The following is a 23503-nucleotide window of genomic DNA, read 5'->3' as shown; positions in this document are numbered from 1 at the left end:
TTCCCTTCACCTTTACCATGTCGCTTCTCGGCTTTTCTGTCGACAACCTTGAACAGCACCGCTTCCCTACATGCTGAACATTTCTTTTTTTTTTTTTTTTTTCGCGGGGAGGCCTTAAACGAATGTAAATGAAGCCGAACTCCAGAAAAACTGGCAACAACAGTGAGTCAGTAACAGTTTTTTAATTCAACACAGCAAATTAAAAGTTGTGGGAACTGCACATGAGCGGAATAAGAAAACAGGAAATGAATTGCTAAGTGATGCAGAATTGTGTCTGGCAGATCATTTCTAATGAGGAGAGAAAAATAAGCACATTTAATACTCGAAACTCTCCCGACAGCGAGGCCTGGGTTCAGGACCGGCCTGTTCCTCCTCTGATACTTTGTGAAGGACTGAAGGTCACTGTGGGGACAAAAGAGTCCGAAGACACGAAGCTGGGTTTGATTTCACTTTTTAAATGTCCTCTTCCTGATGGACCAGAAGCGACTGTACAGTACCCGACCCCAGTGTACGATTTCGGTAAAAAACAAGGGGAAAAACGTTTGGTAAAGACGAGACGATCCTCTCTGTTCCTTTAACCCGTGAAGAGCTCTCTCAGCTCCGTCTGAAAACAAACAACCTCCTGCGACCTGACGGGTCCTCGTCCACTAAAAAACCTTCACTGCTCAGACTCTGCAGCAGATAGAGACATGAAGTAAAAACCAGGTGAGACCTTACAGCCTTGGATTTCATTAGAAATCATTGGCGTCACCTTGGAATTCGGATAAAACGGCACATCTGTCAGCATCCTACCACATTTGGTTGAAGGCTGTGATTGACTGTAAAAGGCAGAGGTTTATACTCTTCGCCTGTCGCCTCCTCCTCCTCAATGTTTCACCTTGAGCCTCGACCAACTGAGCTTCGGACAAAGCTCAACCAGACTGTTCAATTGGACGACAGTCCATGTCTAAGTGTACAAGCACAGCAGGAGATTTGATCAGACTATAAATGTGTTTGACTCTGCTACAATTAAGATTTGGGCCTTTTTCTGGTTGACCAATTAAATCACAGACGGAACGATCGTCAAACACGTTATCTGGCGGAAAACTGAAACATGGACAACTTTACATTTCATACACGCTGTGCGCTTTACTTTTTGTCGCGCATGCTGTTAAACTTCCAAGTCAAAGCTCAGGACGGGAACTCTGGTTCATGTAAGGTCACCGAGGCAAAGTAGCAGGAGTAAATTGCATCATCTGGACGTTTTAGTCCGACTTGATTTAGTACAACAGCAGTTGGACAAACATGTTTAAAGTCCCCCTCCAACAATCCTTTTTGGTTGTTTTAAAGCATTCTCTGTGGTTTTTAAAATGTGATTATGAAGTTTTTAGCCAAAATCACAAAACCTGTGCCATTTCCCAGGACTCTCCTTCTGCAGAGCATCAGTAGCTCATTAGCAATGCACCTCTGAGAGGTGGGCGGAGACTGCACTGCTCTGCACCTTCCCAGCCACCGCCCTCTCAAAAAGAAAAACGTTTGTTTTTTCTCAGTGAGAAACTGTGGTGGACCCATACCAGACTGTTGCGGCCGCTACACCGAGCTCTCCAGCCTTTCACTTTCCAGCCAGATGCAGAGCGGGGCGGGAGCTTGTAGCACTATGCCCCGCCCTGGGGTTATGACGCCGTCAACCCCGGTCTGCCTGAAACTGCCAGTTTGCGTCTGCCGCTGGTTCACAGCAATTTGAATGCAGAAATACTCAGAAATGCAATTTTGCACTTACTTTTCTGCTGATACGTCCTCTAACATCAGATAAGTGCCACAGGAACATGTGAAAAGCACAAAAAACACGATTTTCATTGGAGGGGGTCTTTAACTGTATTCAGAAGTCCAGTTTTACCCAGACTGCCACAGCAGCCGTTGTCTGAAGCACAGCTATGGATTTCACTGTCCTAATATGAACCGACTGCCTAAAATGACTTAAAGACGATGTAATCATTAACTACTCACGTCGTACAGGTTGAAGCAGACGCTTCACTTCCTTACATGCTGAGTCTTAAGTCATGTATTATCAGAGATCACTGAATGAAGCTCTGCCTGTGTGCTCCTCCTCCTCCTCCTCCTCCTCCTCCTCCTCCTCCTCCTCCTCCTCGTAGACCTTCACGGGAGGTTTTGGATCTGCTCTTCCTCCTGGATTCGCTCCTCGGAGGCGTCTGATCAGAACCTCCTCTCACTGACTCATCGCTGTCGACTGGGGCTCTGAACAAATCTCTGGGATTTGCACCAGCTTGTGTTTTACAGTCTTCAACCCCTCACGCTACTACAGAGCCGAGAGCCTGACACCACGTACACGTGTGCTCAAACTCTCCGTGTCCTCGTTTCCTCTCTGGATCTCCATGCTTGATGTTCAGCAGCGTGAGAGTGATCAAATAAAAAAAAAAGTTACCGAGCTAAAAAATCCTAAGCGAAGAAGACGGGCACCTGTGGCGTGTGGTGTTTGGGCCGAGCTCTGTGACGTCGGCCGTTTGTTTTCCGAGCGTCGGCTGATTAATGCGCGGCCGAGAGTCCTGCTGCACTTCTGCTGTGTTTGTCTGTAAACACGTTACAGTTTCAACACTGTGGATCATTAAGCCCTGAAGAAGCAGCTCCGAGTCGATAACTGTTACTGTGACTGAAACCTCCTACCAACAAATATTTGCCTCATCACTCATTGTTTTATATTTCTAATGAATTACAGGGAGAAAACAAAACCAAACAAAAAAGCCATAAGAACCGAATCATCACATTTGAGCTGGTGGAAAAGTTGCAGCGATTAATGAAGTGACTGGAGCTTCTTCACACGTTCTCTCCAACAAGACAAACATTATAAAGGATTAAATAATGGTTATAATTTGTTTATCAGTGGCCTGTTAACACTGTAGATCAATTATGAGCTGGTATAACACGACGGCTGTGGCAGTGACCTGTTGCTTGCCAAATAGTGATCCCATTAACCACCATCAGAATCCTAACGGTCATTTAACAGATCAGATCAAATGACCACATTCATGTAAAGTGTGAATCCCATCAACATTTATGACTGAGTTCCTAAAAGGCTCATTTTACCAGCTATAAATGGTAGAAGGTATTTAGTTTAACGAGTAGTTAGAATTAACTTCATCTTGCCAAATAGTGAGCCTGCATTAAAGCTGAAGTAAGCGATCCGGTGGTTTTGGCCAACTTCCTGTCAGCCGATGGAGTTAGCAGCCCCCGCCCTCGTCCCTACGTCACCACATTCACGCGCATCCCTTGGCTGCACACACAGAGAGGACCGCCCCTTTATGCCGTTCTCTCTCCTCATTGGATAAAGGTTGTAGGATGCAAGGAAAGTTTTCTCCTCGGCTTACAGCAGAGCAGAGTGACTGACAGACCCGTGTTTCAGACCAAACACTCTACGTATATAAGTGATTGCTGTCGGAAGATATAACTATTTAAGACTTATATTAACACAAACATTCCACTTACTTCTGCTTTAATGTATGAAAATGTGTTTATTTATGATTCATTAAGTGTTAACAACCTATTTTTATACTGATTTTAAATAATTGGATCATTTAAAAAGCACTACCCTTATTTGCTTCCCTCTTCTCAACACTGCAGCTGACGGCGCAGGTCCGACGTCACTTCACCTTCACGTTCACACACGAGGCATCGAGTGAAAACAGCTGCTGACACCGTGTGAAGGTCTGATCGCACGCGACGGATTAATTATAGCCTGAAAACGCACTTTTACACCACAGCGTTAGAAATCACCTCCGTAAGGGAGCAACTGCAGATCCTGGACCTCCATCATCATCATCATCACCATCACCATCACCATCATCATGATCCAGAGACAAAGCAGAAAAAAAGACAAACGAGCCTCACCTGTCGAACCTGAGCACAGCTCCACACGTTCGTTCATTCACTCGTTTATTTCACTCGGTTTGAGGAACACAGGAGTCGCACCTCCTCCTCCTCCTCCCCCCAATAACTCTGGCTCCTACATCCTGTGGTGCCGCCATTAAACAAACACAACCCAAGACCTGGTGGCAAATGCCAAATGCCAAAATGGCATTTACTGAGCTTTTTTTTTTCTACCAAAAGTTCATAAAGTTCACCTCTCTGCCCACGAGGAGCTTTTACACTTCTGCTGGTTAAAGCTGCAGAGCGACTGAAAATGCAAAATGTGTTTTTTGCAGCTAGCAAACAGCCAGCTAACGTAGAGATGAACCAACAACTGCTGAGAAAAAACCTCTGATGAGGAAACGGTTTCAAAACAAATGTTGCATTCGTGCAACAAAAGTGTAAAAGACGACGACTTCCTCTTGACAAAGAGATTAAAGGAGGAAAAAGAGTTGGTTACTTACTGCACTTCCTCAAAGGGGGAGGGGCTTGGCAGGAGGGGGAGGGGCTGTCGCTGAGGCTCCACCTCCTCCTCCTCCTCCAATCGGCTGTCGTCCTGGATGTGTCGCTTTATCTCTCCCTCTCTGCTCTCTTCTCCTCTCTGGACGGTCCTCAGGCCAGCGGCACTCTGGGTAATCTCCTGTGGGATCTGAAAGCAGAGAGGAGTAAGTGAGTGTGTGTGTGTGTGTGTGTGTGTGTGAGAGGCTGTGTGTGAGTGTGTGTGTGAGAGAGGCTGAGTGTGAGTGTGTGTGTGTGTATGAGTGCATAAAAGAGTGTGTGAGAGAGAACAGAAGACAAATCAAAGACAAAATGGAACTACTGTACTGTGTGTAGGTGTGACGCTGTGTGTGTGTGTGTGCGTCTGTGTGTGTGTGTGTGTGTTGGACAGTTGCAGACAGAGGCAGAGGTGTTGATGACTGTGTGTGTGTGTGCGTGTGCGTGTGTGTGCGCGTGCATAAATGAAGCTGTGGTTTAAGCCCAGTGTGGGCCTTAAAAACCGCATCACTACAACTTGGCCCAAAAAAAAAAAAGGGGCAGTAGTTACCGTGGCAACATGTGCCAAAACGCAGAGAGAAGGGAGGAAGTGACAAAGACAGAAACAGAAAGAGAGAAAGAGAGACACACACACATTCAACATGTGTACATCTGTGTGCGTCGCCGGTGTCGTACTGTAACGGCTCCTTATAGCTGATCAGATTGAACCTTTAGTGAGGAACCAATGAGAAGCCAGCGTCTGTGATGATGTCACCAGAGACGTGACAGGATGGATATGAATAATGCATTCAGTCGTTACCTATAGCTCTACATCTGATTCTGCCCTATTTAAAAGATGAATAACGACTGAATAATGGTTTATAATTTGCTGTACAGATGTTGTGTGAACAGTTTTAATAAAAAAAAATTTCAAATTACAAACCACAAATGAATTATTCAGATGAGTTTGAGGCTCTGTAGCTCCAATCTGAGGTCGATTGTCGACGAATTCAGGCTTTTCAGCTCTAAATACACAACCGCTTCATCTGTGGAGATGTGAAACTCCACAGCATCTTTATTATATTTCCACCAGGAACTCTTTTTATTCTCATTCTTCTTCTTTTTCTTCCCCACAAAATTTTACTCGAGATCGAACACTAAAGAAATCGAATGGAGAGCGAAGAGACGACCTCCTGACGTTTACGAGCTCAACACTGCTGAAGTCACTCAGGGCTTTGAACCGTTAACAACCCGGGTTAAAGTGAATTCTGATTTTCATTTCTAAACAGCGTCCCGAAGCGTAAATTCAAATTAATCAATAAAAAATGGATTTATGGCTCTCAGGTGTGTGAATAAGCAAATCGAAGCTACAGTACAGTACACATCACGCACACTATGAATCCACCTGCGCGTCGTCCAGGTGGGGCGGTGGTGTAGGCGTGTAGGTGTTTACATACTGTATCATGGACACAGGCTGGAGAACTTTTATTACAACAGAGGCTCAGAAACAGAAGCAGCTCAACCACCCAGATTTAAAACAACTCAGCCGTCAGATATGAAGACGCTGTAAGTGTGCAGCTCACTATTTTCACCACAGAAGGTGAACGAACAGGTAAAAACCCCGTCTGCACAGCGCTGGTGGTGTCTGATCGCTCCTCAGACCTGTGAATCTGTTCATTATTATTAAAAAAGACTTCATTTTCTCAGCTCTATACCTGCTGCCCACACACACACACACATCAATCTTTTTTTTTCTTTTCTTTTTAAATGCAGCGACGACGTGTGAGACGTGGAAAACCTCCGGCTCACACCTGCTGAACCACAGGCTGAGCTGCAGGAGCAGGATTCAGGAGTTCGATGCCCTGAAGCAGCCGGCGCTCAGACACAAAGCAGCCAGCGCTGTGAGTCGGGGGGAGTGAGGGAGGGAGTGAGTAGGGGGGGTTCAGATGAAGTTTCAAGCTTAATGAGCAGCAACCAGTTGCAGACGAAGCTGGTTCTGAGACAGCATGAACGTGAGTGAGTGTTGTTGTGAGTTTCAGCAACATCTACCGCCAAGAAAACCAGTGTTAATATTAAGACTGTGCTTCACATTATCGATGTAAAAGAGTTTAACAGAGTCAGAGAGACAGAAATAAGAATCAGAATGTTTATCTGAACATCTGGACCACTGTGTGTGTGTGTGTGTGATGTACCAGATGTGTCCTCCTGACCGCCTCATCAAACCGACTGAAAATACTTCATATAAACACCTCAAACCGTCTCAAATACCCCAAACCGATTGAAATTCCAATTCGGTTTGAAGGGGGTATACTTTAAACCTTTTCTAAAGCGTTCTGTCTGTCATGTAAACCTTGAAACGGGTTGACTTCTGGCTGTGTTCGTGTTGCGTTCGCATGCTCAGGACTTGACGTACTCATGCACGCATGCACGATTGGCTGCCACTCAAGCGAAAATGTCAAGCAAGAAATCCACCGCTCCAAGATGAACTTCAAGAGAAACCTATTTACTACAAACAAATTTCTGCTACCCTTTGGGGCAGACAATAAATCTATCTATCTATCTATCTATCTATCTATCTATCTATCTATCTATCTATCTATCTATCTATCTATCTATCTATCTACTGGACGTACTAAAACAGTGGTTCCCAACCTTTTTTGGCTTGTGACCCCATTTTGATATCACAAATTTCTGGCGAATCTGCATCCGTCAATCAAGATGCGCCAGCTCAGATATTTCCATATGCTGCATTTTTTTTTAACTCGATTCATATTTGAGAAAGTGAAAGTTTAGAATACAGTTGTTTAAGATTGTATGTGGTGTTTTAAATCATAATTTTAAAAAGAATAATAATTAGTTAAAAAAATGTTTTTATCAGTAACTTTTTTTAATCAATTACTAGACATTTCAGGCGACCCCATTTGAATTCGAGGCGACCCTACGTGGGGTCCCGACCCCAAGGTTGAAAAACACTGTACTAAAACATCAAAATATTACGCCGGAAACATATTGTATGCGCACTTCCGACTCCAAAAGGCTTCCTCTTCTTCTCATGCTGCTGGATTCTAAAAGTAGGCATATTACTGTATGTCACGCTGTTGCTTAATAAGAGAATATTATAACAACAAACAATGTATTTCCATGTTTCTGTTTTGTTTTTGGTCACAGCTGCAGCACTTCCGTAATCAATATTGTTGTAACCATAGTAACGTAACCACTCACGGCTGCGCGTGCACGAAAAATTTGAAGCATTTGTTTCGTCGGCGCACGTAAACACCCAACCAGTTCACTTTGTAACCCATGTATACGCTCAAGCTGAAATCCTAAAACAGATTGATTTAATTGGCCGAAATGTCTTCAGTTTGTTGAAGGTGTACAAGGGTGTGTGTGTGTGTGTGTATGTGTGTGTACTTGTGTAGAGCTGAATCATGTGTTGTCCTTGTCTGTGTGTGTGTGTTTGCATTATTTTACTGCTGTGCTGTTTCCATTGACTTCAGTTCATTCTCAACATTAACCTTAAAGCAATATCTCGCTCTGGAGGAAACACACACACACACACACAGTGAACTACACATTCAGCAGTTTCTCCGCGGCGTGGATCGATGCTCTTACTGACCAAAATAACAACAAACAAACTAAATAAAAGTCCGGTGTTTTACTTTGAAAGGTCCGCTCTGTGACTCTGAAGCTGCTGAACTCTTTCAGTCTTTTCATTCTGCTTTAAGGTTTGTTACTGCAGATGATTATAGCACACATCGCTGCGACCTCTCTGCCAAGGTTTTGTGGCCTTACTCTTTCTGTAAGATGTGAAAGCCACTGGGTTTTTTATTCATTTATAAAGCTGTTATTGGTCTTTTACCCACTTACATTGCTTCAATGCTTCCTTTTAACACGGGCTCTTCTCAAACACAGTCAGCTGATTGAATCACTCTGCAGCTAAAGAACCACTTTTTCTTATTGTGCACTTGCAACATGGATAATAATCTAAAACTTTCTGCACTTTTTATCGTATTTTTTATTCCAAAACTGTAATTACATGACACCTCACATCCCCAAAGAGCAAAGGAATGGCAAGCAACTAGAAATATGATTTAAAAACTGGTAAAACTATCGTGAAAAATTAAAAATAACAGGTTTCAAAGGCCTGTAAGAGTCATTTAAAACAGGCAGGGGTCTGTGTTCAGTAGCATGACAGCAGCGGGAGTGAAGGACATGGAGTGGCGGTTTGTTTTCCTGAGGGGCAGATTATAACGGCGGCCTGAGGGCATCTTAGCGAACTCACCGGACAGAACATGGTCAGATTGAACGATAATTCCTTCAGCCTTGTGGGCCGCCTGGTCCCCCCCCAACGGGGAGCACAGGTCTCTTTGCTGGAGTCCAATTAACGGAGAGCCGACTTCCACAACAGCATTTAGGCTATTATTGTCCTTCACAGAGAACCCATTAGAGCAGCGATTAAATCAGGGAGTCAGAAGACTTCCAGTGAATGAACAGTGACGAATCGGGGATACATACATACATCGGAGCTGTACTTTGCTTTAGAATCAGTTCAACTTCCGCTTAAAGTCAAGTCTTTGTTTTACAAAACGACTCATTAAAAAACACTTCCTTCCTTCATTGTCCTGGTTTGATGGTTTGTCACTATTCTGTCTCTTCGGGCATCGACAATCCAGAATCAAATGGAACCAGTTCTAACAATTAGATTCCCCTAAACAATTTTCATTTGCGCTTCGTCTCTGGCTTGCAGTCCGCCGACTGCAGGTGATAGTGGTGGACCATTGGGGGTCCAAAAATCGATACAGTGAAGTATTGCAATTATTTTCATGGCAATATTGTATTGATAGGTATACCGACGCCAAGAATCTGATCTTTTATTATATCAATTGCAAGCGTGAATTGAAGGTTTTGGTACTGTAGTAATAATTGCTTGTTTAGTCTACTCGATGCTGCTGTTGGAGGCATCACTGAAAGAAATCCAGAAAACGCCGCTCGTGTTTAAATCAAACATGTATATTCTATTTTTACTTCACGTCCACATGTTAGCATTTAATTAAGTATGACTAGCATGTAATAAAAACAGTTCAGTTTGTCAGATACCGTATTTCCTCTAATAGTAGCCGGTATCTATTTAATAGCCGGGTCTGTTATAATGGCCGGGGGCGTGGTTTACACGAACAAATAAAGGCCGGCCCCAAATACAGGCCGGGTCAATGGGAAAAAAACAAACAAACAGAAAAAACCTGAATTTCAGTCACTGTGGATGCACTGGTCTCAGGCGGCCAAACACGGATGCAGTAACCCACAAGTGCCAGCAGATGGCAGTAGCTAGATCTGAAGTGCCACATGAACCCACGCTTCAAGGAAACAGTCACTGACAACTCGACCGAAGAGAGCTTTAGCAGCATGGCGTGTCACTACCCGATTTGCGACGCTACCCGATCTGTGACAAAACTGGTCTGCGCATGACATGGTGTTACTTTTATTTATTTATTCATTCATTCTGACCACTTGTGCTCCAGCGTTTATTAGCCTAATCCTGTCCAGCTGATCGCTGCTGTTGCGGTACCTGCTACAGTAATGTGTAAAAAAATATAATTAATTGTAGGCAGAATGAAAACTGAGCACGGTAACTGTCAAATTTGAGCACCAGCATGAAACAGAGGAAGAAATAATAGCCTCTCTCAAATATAAGCCGGTCTCCAATACAGGCCGGTTCCCCTGGGCAGCTAAAGTAAATAAAGGCCTCGGCCTCTATTAGAGGAAATACGGTATGTACGTTTGCTTGACAGTCCCATTTTGCATCAATAAAAATGACTGAAGAGAGACGAACAGACTAAGAAGTTTATCTCATTAGGGAAAAAAAGACATCATATGCAGTTGAAAAAAGCTAAAAAACTGCAATATATCGCAGCATATATCGCAACAGCATCATATCGAGACACAAGTATCGTGTTAATATCATTTTGCAGGGCCTCTGGTGATTCCCACCTCTACAGACCATGCCAACTTTTTAGATCCCACCTCTTTGAAAGAAATTGGAATCGAGAATCATTAGCAACCGAATTCGGAAATGCGAAATCGTAACCTGAATCGTACCGCCCATAAACACAGAGGTAAACATTCATAAATAAACCACCAAGGCTGAGGATTTATGCTTCATGTCCCCAGCTGTTCCTGTCCTTATTATTGCAACATCTTACCGCTATACCAACTTTCACAGTTGTAGCGTTATCTGTCGAGTTAAATGGTATCGTCTTTCTCTCTTTCTGTGTTTTTCTCCCGTATTATTCTCATTACTACTGCGGAAACAACCTTGGGATACGTTTTGTCATTGTCCAGGACGAGGATGCATGCGAAGGAGCGTTTAAAATGACTTGCAGCCTTTAATTGCAGCCTGGGAAGGATGAGACCTCTGAACCGGGACCCAGTTTTTTCGGGGGGTTTTGATGCGTTAACGCTGAGGAAATCATCATTAAACCGGTTTAAACAAAACGCAGGTCGAGCCTGACCGAGGACTGACTCAGAGAAAACGTCTTGAGTTTCCAACAGATGTGGCAGCATCTGTTTCTGTTTGGAAGGAGATTTCATCAGATTCCTGACGCGTCTGGTTCCAACAAAGGAGATAATGTGAAATTAATATAATGTTCTTGAACACGGAGCCGAAACACTCGGCTTAGTTCAGTTGTGTAAACGACGTGAGGAGGTTTTGTCAAAGGAACGAGGAGAGAAATTAGTGTCAAATCTGAAATCTCTATATAAATACACTTGATACTGTTCAGAACGACTGTTATATACAGTTATTTATACGCACAGGAGGAGACAGTTTTAAAAGAATAAAGATTTATACAAGAGTGTGTGTGCGTATATATGCAATTGTCAAATACAATTTTAAGTCTTGTTCTTTTATCCGTAGATCTTAAAGCATTACTCTATTTTCTCAGAGTGAGAGTGATTTAGGCTTTAGCAGAAAATAAGAAATTACAATCTGACATGTGGCAACATATGAATTGCTTTGATGGGGTGAGAAAGTGCTCGTATCAAACTCAGACAACCTCAGTTCTGACTGTTGACTGACTGCAAAAAGAAATGTGTCAAATTTAATCCGAAACCGATTCAAAAATCAATTTAACTTTCAACAAAGAGTGAAAGAACTTTTATTAAACCACACCTTCAGTTTGACACATCATCAAAAAACAATAAAAACCACTTAATGGAGTTTCTGCAGGACAAACACTGTGCACACACAAACACAAAGTCTTTTTGGATAATGTCAGATTAAATGTTAAAAATCAGTATCAAAGTTTTCCACGAAACACAAACAATGTTGTGTTGTTGTGCAGCTCTGTTTGTGGAAAATAAATGAAACAGGCAGAACTCACTGTTACCAGCTCCTCTTTGTTGTGAAGTAACCACAACTACTGTTGCACTGTGGTTCGGCATAAAACTTAAAAACACGAGTTTCAAGGAAGTTGTTGCTATTTTTCCTGTGACTCTGTGGACGTTTATCAGCTCTGACATCACAGGAAGTGAAAGTGACACTTAATCTTAAAAAATACATGTATCATGCTGATATCCCTGTTGTTTTTTTACTACAACCAAGTCTCTTTTACAGTTTAGACCTTCAGAATAAAACATGGGGCTTTACAGTGGGGAAAAAACTACATCACATTAAAGGGATAGTTTAACCATCAGCTGTTTTGGCTTAAACAGCTGATGGTTATCGACTGATTTTTAACAGGAAATATGTAAAAAACAAAAAAAAAGTACTTAAACCTTAAAGGGGTAGTTCAACATTTTGGCAAATTGGTTTTTGGATTGTGTATTTGATGAGTTTGATGAGAAGGAAACCAAGAAATCCCATTAGCCTCCGTAGCGTAGGTCTGAGCAGCTCACGGCTCTGCTCCGCCGTTCTAAAAATAGCTTGCACTGACAAATAAAGGTAACGAACCTACTGATATGACTATAGGGATTATAGCAATGGGCCAATTTGCCAAAATGTTGAACTACCCCTTTAAGGTTTAAGTACTTTTTTTTGTTGGTTTTTACATATTTCCTGTTAAAAATCAGTCATTAACCATCAGCTGTTTATCTGCAGCCGGTGATCGACATCTAAACATCATGAAGCTCCTTTAAGAGGGAATCACCAGCAGTGTTTTCCCCAGGATGTGCTAAGTGCATGTGGTGTTTGTGTGCATGCATGTGTGTGTGTGTGTGTGTGTGTGTGAGTGAGTGGATGAGATCATCAGTGCTGCAGCCCAGCAGGGAGAGAGGGAGAGAGAGAACAACAGGTCTTTTCCAGAGAGTCTGGATCCCCCTCAGGACTGACCTCATCCTCCATCCATCACCAACCTGATACTAACCAGCTCCGCTTTGGGACTCTGTGTGTGTGTGTGCGTGTGTGTGTGTTAATGTGAATGTGAGTGTGTGTTTGTGTGCGTTTCCTCCTGAGGCTCAAAGGTCGCTGTCACTAAACAACTTTAACACTTAAAAAAACAACAGTGGATGTTTGTATTTCACTTTAAGTTGTTTATCTCAGCGACAAAATCCAACAACGGACGAAGCTTCGAGTCAACATGAGTCTGACTTCCCCTCCGACTGATCATTCTACAGTAAATCCAGCTGAAATCACAGCTCCGTCTTTTTGTCTTTTAGTTGTGTGCTGCTTAACGATGTTGTCAGGCGACGTCGTGGTAAAAAAATAAATAAATAAAGATCAGGATTTGCAGCAGCAGCTCTGAAGTGATCTTAATGGGGCCACTATTTATCACTTGTTTAGGAACAGAAGCTTTATTGTGAGTGTAGCTGTATTGAAACGCTGTGTATGTAAGCGGAGGAGGGCAGGAGGAGAAGAAAACAGATAAACAGCCGAAAGCAGCTGACACCAACTTGAATGGGATCGTGATGCCGTCCAGACATGAAGGCCAATCTGATTAAGTCTTGTTTTGTTGCTTTGTAACTTCAAATTGTCATAAAAGTCTCATAAAAAAAAAGAGGTGCCTGCTCAATATCTAAATTTTGCTGATATGCTGCAGCGAATTAGGGCCATTTAAGGTTAAGACAAAAAAAAAAAATGCACTGGACTGGGAGGTGGAAACTTCAGAGATTAAAACTCTGAATTTTCAACTTTAATGTTCTCTGATATTATTAAGTCATAAATTTGCAAGGAAAAAAAAACTCACAAATTGGCTAAAGTATGCAAGGAAAAACACTGCAGTTGTCATTTTAAGAGAAAACATTTTTTATCAAGATCAAAACTTCTTTTTTTTTAAATCAAGGAAGAAAACACATTTCTCCATTTCATAAAGTTGGAAGAACACAGGCAACACAATGACTGAATGACAATGACAATGACTGAATGAATGATATTTCAGTTTCACTAAGTGCAACTCAAAAGTTGAGCTTGAGTGACACATGTCAACTCGTACAAAGTATGTAAACATGTTTTTAAACTTGGAAATTTACCCTTTCCTCTTCCAACTTCTTTTTTAACCTACATAACATGATGTGATGTGATATTGTGTTATTAAAAACATATAGAATAATGACTTAATATCCCATAAACACTGTCCTGTATGCACCTCTCTGTGGATCTACTTTGTGCCAGACAAACAGCTGCTGACTGAGCTCTAGGAAGCTGTGTTTCATTTTTACATTTCTGTGAAGCGACCCGTCGGCTGAGAGTCGACACACACACTCTGATGGATCAGAGATAATAAACTGCCCCCCTCCTCCTCCTCTCTCCTGTCTATACGCTCCGTGCTGCACGTCTTGCGGTCCTTTTGCATCATACGTGAGGTCCAGCTGTCCCTGCTCTCTGTCACTACACGCCGTATTAATATTTAAGTGCCAAAAGTCCCCCAGAAAAAAATTCCTGTATGTCCTGCGCTTCCTGCCGAGGTCGCTCTGACACAGGAAGCCTCAGATTAATGTGACGGCGGAGGACGCGGCCTCAATCTATTTTCCTGTCCATACCTCAGCGCCGACGAGCCGCTTAAAATACATTTAGGCTGCGGCACTCATCTGGATATTTTGCATATCTTAATTAGTGCTTACAAAACATGCAAATGAACCAGTCGGCCCTAATTAATTAGCTTTGTGGGTTTTCTCCTTAAGTGGTGGTAGTGAGGGGGTGTCTGTCTGTCTCACTGTCTGTCTCTCTGCTCCTGTACAGGGGGGTGGGGGTGGGGCTTTTCCGTGGTGACAGTCAGCTGGATGTATCTGAAGCTGCAGGACTGGGTGATGTAAAACAATATTTTATTTTATTTTGTTTTGTTTTTTATCATTAAAGCTCCACTTATCAGAAATGTTTTATTATCAAAAGTGAATCAGATTACACTGTGATGTCGGAGATATAGCTCTGCTCTGTCGCTGTAGTCTGGAGTGAAGCTTTAAAAAGAAGGAGCGGTCCACCCCGTCGTCCACAGGAGGTGAATATTCAGACGGTGACAAGGAGATCTGTCAAGTCGGAGAAAATAATCCTGAAGGTGTGAGTTTGTGGTCAAAGATACGAGTGAAGGAAAAAAAAAGGTATTTGATTTGGACCGTTCTCAGTTTAAATCCGTCTCGACTTGATAGAAGTGTAACACCATGGAAGAGACGCTCAGATCATCTGATTGGTTCTAGGTTCGGTATTAACACTGTGAAAGTATCAAAGCCTCAGTCCACAGAGAAACACTCACAGCCTGTATTCAGAAACCGAGCCTTAAAACAACCTGTCGGGACTTCCTGTAACTTTGTGATGTCACAACAGAGCAGACACCAAGCCCCGCCCACCTGGACCCAGCCAATCAACCTTTGCAGATAAAACACTCAGAGAAACCGAATCCTGCAATTTGCTACATTTCTTTTCAAACACTAGAAAAAAATGTCAGCCAATTAGAAGAGAGGCTCAGAGCCTCCTCTCTTCTGATTGGCTGACAGCGACCTGTTGTTACTCAAGCTCCAGAGGGAAGCAGAGAGAGGAGATGTAAAACTACACTGAGATGGTTTTTGCCTTTTAAAACTACAAATATATCTTGTTATGGATTAATACTTATTGATCTACTAGTACTGGGGTTGTAACAAGAAGACAAACGCTAACACAATATGATATTAATGCTGATTTATGGCAATAACATGCAGCTGCAACTGCAAATTAAATGTGATCTAATAAGATAAAGCTCTCTGGACTGTTTATGGACTGTTTTATTCTTTTAAAAAAGGATTGTCAAGCCGACAGACTGACCAACACAGTCGTAAAAACTACTTTGGTATTCTAGTACTTAACTTTAATTTGTCTTTTCCATTTACATATAAAGACTGTTTCGCTACTTGCTGCCTGTGTTTCACAACAAGCACTTATGACATCACCATTTCCTGTGGGTATATCTGTTAATATTTTCACTGTTGCTATTAATAATCATCATCAGTGTAAACTGTTGTTGATTATCTTCCTCGTTTTCCCTTTCAAACCCAACTGGTCGAGGCAGACGGCCCCTCCCACTCTGAGTCACCAGCGCCAAATGCTGCTCTTTGTGAGAACTGCCGCTTTCTCTGCATAATTAAGTCACTTATTTACCCCATAAAGAGCCTTTAGATAATATATTATGAAGTGACGTCATACGAATGAAATAAAATCAAATTGAATTGAACACTTCAAATAAAAAACAACAGTAAAAAGTGTGACATATGGGAGCATAAAGTCCATTTTGGCTGTGAGAAGATATTGTATTTTTAGCGTCGAGTCAAACTGCACGGGTTTGTTTGGTTCGTCTGAACGAGTTACTGCCCCGAAGACTTGGATTTGTTTAATAAAAACCCACTTGACTTGACCTACAGCCAACAGCTGCAGGGGATTAACACTTTACACTTGCTCATGAATCGTCCTCATCCAAATATAGACACGGTTTCTCACACACTGTAAAAGAATCCAACAAAATCCCATGACTTTATTTTTAAATTAAAGGGGTGGGGCTTCCCGAGACATAAAACTCATATTATGAAAAAGAAAAAGGGAAAAAACTCGACTGGTGGGTGGTAAAATGTCAAACTTAAGGAAGTGAAAAAAAAATTAACTGCCCGCTTGTTTCTGGCTTAATGACAACACATTAGTGAAACTGTGGGGATTTCCACACAACAACAAAAACAACAACAACAACAACACGACACGCAGAGAGACAATGAGCTCAGAATTGATAAGCAACTCATGCTCACCCACAAACACACACACGCATACACTGACGCAGATACAAGCATTAATGCTGCACTGATGCGATGCTACTTTCCTTCCTGCCTTGCTCGATAGCACCTCGATGCAAAAGCGAGGGTGTGTGTGTGGGTGTGTGTGTTTCACTGTGTTGTCCCGTTCACTCTCGGTTGTGTTGTGAGTCATGTGGGTCGCTGCCACCGCAAAATTCAGACCGTAGCAACTTCCAGAGCATGTGACAGCATGAGTGCTTCTTTAACTATTGATTGACTGGATCTTAACCCGACGCAGCAGATGGTTCGTCACACAGAACCATCTGGAACGGGCTTCGTCGGAAACTGTTGGGGAAAACGGGGCAGACGCTTAGAAAAAAAAGAAAGAAAGAAAGAAAGAAAATAAATAAATACTTTGCACTTGATTGGATGAGCCATCTGTCGATCATGACGTGTGGGCAGGAAACTATAGGGGCTGTCGATTCATAGATCGCATGAGTGATGTTTTTATGTTTGTTCAAAATGTTCCTTAAAGGTACACTGTGAAGGAATTACTCCCATCTAGCGTTGCGGTTGTATATCGCAAGCAACTTAATCGTATTTTTCATGCTGCATTCACATGAAATTGGGCAGATGGCAGACGGACGACAGCCGCTGCAAGTAACGGCTTAAACAAGCCTCTACGTAAACAAGTGGTCCATCAGCACGAGGCAAAACAATACACGTGACAATATGTTGTCATGGCGATGTCGTATTGTTTACCTGACTCACGTTTTACCGGCTTTCTCTCGACTTCTGTGATTAAAATGACATCTGGTTTGTTACCGACGGCCGTCTGCCCGACTGCAGGTGAATGCAGCATCATGTATATACTGAATGATATGAACGGCAAATTCAGAGCTTACCGGAACAGTTTGTTGATGGAGGTGATGACTGATTAATGAAAAACAGACTTTTGAACGAAATGATCGATTTTCGTAAACAGATAACAGGAGAAGTTACACAATGTCCCTTTAAAGCAATATGTTTCAAGTGTTAGATACTGGGGAAATGTGCAAATGTGACTTTATTATACATTAACCACACCAATGATAAACCCTAAAAAAGGCCTCACTGCAGCTTTAATGTGAAACAAATTTGCAGAGAGGCTGAACGCCTGCAGTCCGCTCACATTAACACGACTTGAGGCGGTGGCGTGTCTTCAGCGTTACTTTAGCTCGTCCTCCTGGCAGCCGACGTCGTCCACCAGGGTTTAATTAACAGACAGGATGGAGAAATTTCCACCAGAGCTCGGCTCAGTTTTCACGCTCCACCAACATGTCAACCTGACCCTGGTGTAGAGTTAACGCCGTTTACGTTTACACGTCCTTTTTCCTATTCTTATTCTTCTGAAAAATGTGCAACAGCAGGCACAGTGTCCACAAAATCTGACAGGTCACAGATTTCACTCCAACATGGGAAAATGATTCAAACTGTGGTTCAGCCCAAACACCAATATAACAGAACATTAATCATGCAAAAAAAGAAAGAAGAAAAAGGTGGCGTTAATATAAATTTGCGTTATTAGCACGCTAACTTTGCTGCAGTGTGAGGAGCTTTGGGAGCTGGTTAGCACATCGGCTTCTCCCTTGGAGTCTGACTGAAATATTTCCCTTAACGTGAAAAAACTCAAACACCTTTTTCCTAACGACTCAGTGCTGCTCAGATTATATTAGTGACACATCCGTCTCCGTCACCTGAGCTACATAAGACTCATCTCATACTGGTCTATTTACTGAACAGGTGACAGAAAGTATTGGTTGTGAGATGTAGTTAATATTATCAACCCACATCCACACTCCTGAAGTGACAGTGAAGGCAGCAGCTTCCAGCCAAATACACCACATCTGTTCATATAACACAAAGTTATATTTTTAATATCAAGGGACAATATTTAAAGGTCCCATATTATTGTATAAAAGCAGATTTCTGTGTGTATTGTGATAATGAATCAACTCCAGGTTCTATATTAATACTGTGAAAGTATTAAATCCTCAGTCCTCAGAGAAATGCACTAAGCCTGTATTCAGAAACTGAGCCTTAAAACCAGCCGTCAGGACTTCCTGTCACTTTGTGATGTCACAACAAAGCAGTCACCAGGCCCCGCCCACCTGGACCTACCATCCAACCTTTGCAGGATTTGGTTTCTCTGAGTGATTTACATAAAATTGTCTCTATTTTTTATCGTATCACTCAGAAAACAGTCAGCTAATCAGAAGTGAGACCCGGAGCCTCCTCTCTTCTGATTGGCTGACACCGAATGGTTGTTTCTCAAGCTCCAGACAGAAGCTGAGCTACACTAAGATTTTTTTTGGCTCTTAAAACTACAAATATATCTTCTTATGGGTTAATAGAAGCATTGGGTGACATCAACCTGTTGATTGAACTCCAGAGAAAAGATATAAAAACTGCACCGAGACTGTTTTTGGGTCGTAAATCCGTTTTAGTCGGCATCCCCCTCCCTCTTCACCAAGCTCATCAACACACCTGACAGGTGTGTCATATAAAACTGTTGATTAGACTGTGTGATTACTGCAGGTGTGCCCCAGGCTCCTCACAATAAAAGTTTGACTTTTTTATTTTTTTAATTAACGATTAGAACTGGAACAAAACCAAAGGTGCTGAGTGATACATTCATTTGTTCATTCCGTGTCTATAACAATTTACCCATTTGTTGAATGATCAACTACTGTGGGCTGCAATTAATAAGGTAAAAAACAAACATTTTTACTCTGAGGATCATGTAAAGGTACAATTTAAGAGGCTCGAATTTGCTTCAATCATTAACCTAATCTCCTGTTTTTTCAACACTTGGTCTGACTCAGAATCAGCCTGACAAATCTGACAAAAATTCACACTAATGTTTCCATGAGGTGAAAACAAAAGATTCAAAACTCATGTTCTGTATTTCTGGGAGCATTAAGATCAGATTTAACCTGAAACCCAAGGTCGACAAATGTACAACTCCTCCACCAACATCATGTGATGAGTTGAGCTTCAACAACCGCCACTGCTGCTGCATAACAAAGACGCCCCAGATTTCATTACTGATCCGGACAGGGGTAAATTCCTGCTCCGTTATTGATGCAGGACACCGGGAAACCTCGTGTCGGTGAGGACTCAATATGTCAGGATGACCGGCGCTCGGCCCGAACTAATAACACGGACGGGACAAAGAAGATGACGAACTGAATGAAGAGCGGGGGAGAAAGAAGTGTCCCCCACCTGCTGAGAGAAGTAATAAAAGCAGACACAACAGCTGTGACTGATCTGGAAACATCAGGTTTACACACACACACACACATATACACACGGAGAGTGAAAACATCTAATAAGATTGTATTAAGGCCATGCACAAGCTGACACTAGCACACACACAGACACACACACTCATTATAGTATGAATATTTCCTCTATAAGAATTTATCAGTAAATATAACTGGCAACATAAAGTCCAAAGTCATAAAGTGTCTGTGATGTTTGCTGTTGTGGTGAACTTGTGTCACAGCTACATTGCGTTGCATTCAGGGTCCGATGTAAACACTGAGGAAGCAGGGGCATCTGAGGACACGCTTGCTGCTACTTCAAACGCTTTGTGGCAGAACAACATTTCTATAACCTTCTCTGTCATCGCCCGCTTGTTTGTTCATCACATGCATGAGGTGTGGTCATATTTCACACTAGCTCTCTGGCACGTCAACAACATATTACCCGAACCCCTATACATCATAAATTTTAAGCTGCACGAAATTCCACCATCAGGCGATGACAAGAGATGTCTCTCTCTCTCTCTCATCTGTCTCTTTCTGTTTCCCGTTAACAAGCTAAACTAGTTTTGCTGTGTGATGTGTCAGGACAGAGTCAGTGAGGTGTGCAGCCTTACAAAAAAAAAAGAAAGAAAATTGTTACCAAGCCGCCTACAGGCATTTATGTACTGTGCATTCACTGGTGAATCTCTTGGCACCGGAGTTAAAAATCCATCAAGGCAATTCCGAGGAACTCACACATGTATATGCAAGGTACACAACAATGATGAAACCATGGCAACGACAGGTGTGTCGCAGGGTTATGCGAGGTAACAGCGTCGAGTGCCAACATTAATTGTACCAGGTTAGGACAGGGTTCACACTGAGTCATATAATGTTATGTACTCTATTATATAGATCCACCGCCTCTGCAAACCACATGTGCTTTATGTTTTTTAAGTGCTGTTTTATATTATTCTTATGTTCAGGTACTTTTCTACAACTTGTATTTTATGTTTCAACTGTTTTTTAATGATATATAATCATATTGCTGTACTTCATGTGAACAAATACTTTCTAATGTGATATATTCAGGTATTTTTTGTACAATACTGAATTATATTCACATTTGTGTTGTTCGGGATGTGTAAATGTAGTATTGAGTTATATGTTGCAGATGTTTTTTTATTATAGTTAATTAGTATTAAATGATATACCATTATAATACTGTATTTTATGTTTCAGGTTTCAGCAGTTGTATTATTCACATGCCAGGGTACAACAGTGAACTGAGGGTCGGCTGCACAAATCTGCAAGGCTGCCACAAAAATCCAAATATTATTAAAAAAGAAGGTTATTGCACTGCACGGTGGGGAATTTCACGATATCTGATATTATATTGATCGGGTTTGTGGTCAAAGCTGCACGTAAAGACTTTTAATTGTTATGCACAAAAGAAAATAGGACCTAAATTAAATCAGCCGCAACTGTCAAACCACACAACAACAACAACAAGTGCAGCCTTGACAAGAAAAACAGAGACAAGGTCCGTCGTGATGGATTATTAAATTTAAGAGAGTTTGGAGGATCTGCAGGCTTTTAAAGCGGTTAAAGGAAATGAAATCCATGGTTGCCTGCAGTGTCGAAGAAAAAAAAGAATAAATCAACAATCCAAGACTGCTACTAAAGATTAATTATTATTCTTTTTTATCAATGCATTCATGGTTTTGTCTATAAACATCACAGGAGCGATCACAGTTTTACAGAAATATTTAGCAGACAATGACATGAAACAGAAAGAAAGCTGTGAACAGTTTTGCTAATAAACGACACGACCAATTCCAAAATTGGTCCTGAAAAATAATAAATACTTTTCTATTGATCCACTAACTCACCAATCAATTCCAATTCCCTTCTGAAGTCTAAAAGCAGGATAATGTGAAAATGACAACAGGGATGTGATTTGTATGGTAACCTTGATATTGACAGTTATGGTACAGAGCATGGTAATAACAATACAAATAAAAGAGAGGAAAGAAAAAGAAACAAGGAGAAAGGATAAGATAAATAACAGTAGAAAAGATTCATTATTTACAGAGTAAAACTGTCCAGCTGTGTTTCAAAACGGCAGACAGGATGCAGACTGTTGTATTAGCGCTAATTTGATTTAATCTGAAAATACACATCACACTGAGAAAAAACATATTCGGCGACTCAATCTGTTAAGCATCATAATTATTATTTGGCCCTTAAACTGAGACGATTTCAGAAGTTTGGAGACACACAGGATCTAAACAACACCAACACGTCGTCGGCTCACACAGCAAACCGTGGCACATGGTCCATCAGGGAAGCCCCGCCCACTCCGCAACAACACCAACACAAATTCCCGTACATCCGTAGTTGTTATATATCGCAGCAGCTGTGGCAGGGTTCAAACTCCAGCTCGGGTTTTATTGTTTTGCTATTTTTTTTATTTGCTAATGAGCGAACAAACAGCCTCTAATAGGGCTGTGAATGCGTAAACAGATTAATGCGGCCGGTTGAAGTCCGCCTGGCGCGAGTGTGGTGCTGCCCAAGTAAAGCCTGTTACCAACCAATTACAGGGCCAGCATAGCAGAGCTGAGGACTGGGTGAGGAGGAGGAGGAGGATGGGGAGGGGGGAGGAAGAGGAGAAGAGGAGAGACTCATCACTATCACTGCACATGCTCAGTGTGGCTCTAGTGAAGGGGGTGTGGTGCTGTTAGAGAGTATTTGTACATGCAGGAGTTGGGGGGGCGAGCAGGGAGTGGGTGTGTGTTTGACTCCATTCCTCCTCCTCCGTCCTCAGGGGGATCACACGTTGTTTGTACTGTATTTTAGCACCACATGACTTGCAGATTTTTTTTTTTTTTTGATTTTTTTCTCTTTTTTAAACATTTTTTTCCCTCCCCTCGCTCCCTCTCTCTCTCGCGCGCTCTCATTCCCCTCTCCCTCTCCCCTCCCCTCCCCTCGTCTCCGCTGTGTTAGCGGCATTCTTGCCAGGCAGGAAAGGCAAAACAGCTGTGGTGGTGCCGAGCAGTTCCCCATTAACCAAGGAATTATGCAAGCAGGAAATTCAAATAAGATGCAGATGAGTGGAGGAGCCAGGCTTTAACCAAATACCTTCTCTCTGCTCACCAGAAAAAAAAAAGAGAAACCTGACGAGAGCCTCCGGACTGCCGCCGCCCGCTGCAGCCTGAAGCCTCAGCCGTCCGCCAAGTCCGCGCCAACTTCTCACCGATTCAACAGTTTGTCCTCCCTCCACCCCCCTTCCCTCATTTGAAAATAAAACAGAAATTACAGACGGGTTTTAAATAAATAACATTAATGAATCGAGTGTAAAGTGGCGCCTCCTCTGACAAAATGCCTCCTGGCACTGAGAGAAGGCAAAGAGTGCGGCTGTTTAAACACAGGATGTGAAATGTTTTCACACCATTTAATAATCAACACATTAATCTTGAGACACTAATTAGCTAAAACACATGAAACCATCAGCGGCGAGACTGTCAGCCTCTATCAGCCTCTATCAGCCTGTAACTCTGCGTCTGATACCATGATCCACCGGGACGGATCTGACAGGAAGTCTGACGGATTATTGTGAAGGACACGAGGAAGGAAGCGAGGGAGGGAGGGAGGGAGGGAGGGAG

General features: G+C 42.3%; 1 protein-coding gene across 2 annotated transcripts in view; it reads right to left on the bottom strand.

Moving 5' to 3' along the window:
* LOC146978224 (zinc fingers and homeoboxes protein 2-like) overlaps positions 1–23503 on the bottom strand; it is a 143229-nt gene that overhangs the window by 96219 nt on the left and 23507 nt on the right. For both annotated transcript variants that reach the window (XM_085790918.1, XM_085790917.1), the window contains exon 2: positions 4365–4549. The gene's annotated coding sequence lies outside the window, so the exon portion shown is untranslated. The remainder of the gene's footprint in view (positions 1–4364; positions 4550–23503) is intronic.

The sequence above is a fragment of the Trachurus japonicus genome, chromosome 11 (genome assembly GCF_045865225.1).
Source record: "Trachurus japonicus isolate A0001 chromosome 11, Traja_1.0".
Classification (NCBI taxonomy): domain Eukaryota; kingdom Metazoa; phylum Chordata; class Actinopteri; order Carangiformes; family Carangidae; genus Trachurus; species Trachurus japonicus.
The sequence above is the reverse complement of the archived record's forward strand: the minus strand, read 5'-3'. Positions and strand labels throughout refer to the sequence as shown.